Below are 2500 nucleotides of genomic sequence, written 5' to 3' on the forward strand. Positions count from 1 at the left end.
ATAGGTTAGGTTACGGTACGACATAGGTTAGGTTACGGTACGACATAGGTTAGGTTACGGTACGATATAGGTTAGGTTACGGTACGATATAGGTTAGGTTAAGGTACACATTGTTGTAAGGAAAGGTTTAATGGGGGGCGGGGCGGGGCGGCCGGTTTGTTGATTGTGATTATAGTAAGTGGATGCCTGCGGCATCATCTGATTTGCCACGTCAGGATGCACCTTTGGCTCATGACAGGCGGCGCTCTCATTCCATGCTTGTGGCAGACCTGTGTCTTTCATTCCTGCCATTGTTTGTGTGCTGTGAGAGGAGGCAGTATTGTGATGTTGGGTGCACCCCTGTGTAGGACATGTGTGGGTGTTGGTGGCTTGGCTGAGCAATGGTGGTTGTCGGGTGGGTGGGATATTCTGTTTTCTGAGTGGACCTCCCAGTCTGGTTATGACAGTGTGGATTGTCTAATGTGGCGGAGAGGATGCACTGGGTGTTGTTCCATGCTGGTGCTTACATATTGTCTGTGTGCGTGTTTACAGGCAGAGAGTAGTGCGTGATAAGGGTGTGTGGCTGACGTGTGGTTGTGATTGTGAGCAGAGTCTTTCAGCATGTATACGGACAGTTGTATACATTATCTGTATTCTGATGGCTCTATCTATTACTAATCAGCGCCGTGTATACGTTTAATCCGGTTCCAGTCGAAACTGTTGTATCTCTGTACATTAGTGACACGGCGAGCCCGCTATGTAGTTACTCGTCTCGGCAGCTTCCACCGGTGTATGGCAAATGATTATAAGGAATCAGTCTAGTCGTCAATTACCGATGGTGTGACGTCACATGTCTGGGGTGGGGGGACGCTGCGCCCTTCCGGTGGGTCATGGCCTAGAAAGACTCTTCCCACGCAGGGGGGCGTGGACTGTCATTGACTCTTCCAGGTAATATACTTGCCGTACGTTCTTGCGACTGCGAGTGCAACGCTCACCGGTACCGACATGGATGGAGCGCCTCCTAGCTGACCGCCTCAGCATCGGCATTCGTACAGAGAGCAACGCGGTCGCGTCTCTAGCTCGTAACTGGTACAGCCCGCCAGCCTCATGTATAGGGACATTCGGATATGTCCGTCTCGATTATAATGGCTCTGCATCATTTTACTAATCAGCGCCCTGTGTGTACTAATTCTGGTTCCAGTCAAGTTTTGCTGTTCTATTCCTGTTCAACAGTAGAAACGGCGGCTCCACTACATAGGTACTTCTCTCGGCAGCTTCCCCCGGGTATGGCAATTAATTACAGACATTTTTTGTGTACAGACTAGTGCCGGGGTGTTGTGACAATGTCACAGGTCAGGGGTGGGGGAAGCTACGCCTGCCAAATTAGGTGGGTCAGGGCTCGGAAAAACTCTCCCCACACTGGGGGCTCGGACCCTACAATTACTCTTCCGAGTAATATATTGAGGAGCGCACTTAGCCATTGCCCCGAGGTCTTGGCGACTGCGAGTGCAACGCCCACGGGGACCGACGTGGACGGGGCGCCTCCTAGCTGATCACTCAGCATCGGAATCCGTACAGTGAGTTACGCGATCGAGTCTGTAGCTCGTAATTAGTACAGCTCGCAGCTGGCCAGGCTTACCCACTGTCGAGCCCGGGCACCCTCAGGCTCACCAGTTCTACCCAGCTACACCCGAGTTAGCCACAGGTTCTAGGCCATAAAGCCAAGTCCCAGATGTTCGGGACTCGGACCAAAAATGTTTACTACTCGTGTTGGCTTTAGTCCCACCACGTTAGACGAGTAACCGCCGAGGGACATTTTAATTCGGGTCCTCTACCGCACATCTCTTACTGCCTGAGTCGCCCGTTGCCCTGTCGAGACATCAACCAGGGATAAGGTAGAAAACAGGCAGTTTTATAGGTAGCTGCCGTGCGGTCTGCCAAGGGGCTCATCGTATCTCCCGTAGGAGAACTTGGATACTAGTTCACGCGTGAACCGACACCTCCGACGACTACCCCCAGCAGCTACCCCACGGTTCCCTTATTAGGTACTCGTTTTTACAAGATGTCTCTTGTCACACAGACGAGTTTCTGTCCGAGGTCTCAACGCGATCCTCTACCACACATCTCCTACTACCGGAAAGCGCCCGTTGCCCGTGGGTTCTACCTTTGAGGCGCGGGATTGGGTAGCTTTCGGCAGTTTTGTGAGTAAACGCCGTGTGGTCTGCAAGGGACATCGCCGTTACCACACAGGGTTCGGATACTAGTTCACGCCACCACGTGAACCGACACCTCAGACGGCTATCCCAGCGTTTACCGACTTTTTGCGTGGTCTTTTACCACCACGCTACTCGTGTTAGCAAGACTCCTCTTGCAGCCAGAGACGAGTTACGGCCGATGCCACCATACGCGGCCCTCCTACTGCATTACTGATCTGCCAGTCTCGCCCTTTACCGCCTAGCGCAATGTGAGCTAGGGATCGGGTAGAAACATGACAGTTCTAAGGGTAGTTGCCATGCAGTCT

This window comes from Schistocerca americana, unplaced genomic scaffold (genome assembly GCF_021461395.2).
Source record: "Schistocerca americana isolate TAMUIC-IGC-003095 unplaced genomic scaffold, iqSchAmer2.1 HiC_scaffold_1040, whole genome shotgun sequence".
NCBI classification, from domain to species: domain Eukaryota; kingdom Metazoa; phylum Arthropoda; class Insecta; order Orthoptera; family Acrididae; genus Schistocerca; species Schistocerca americana.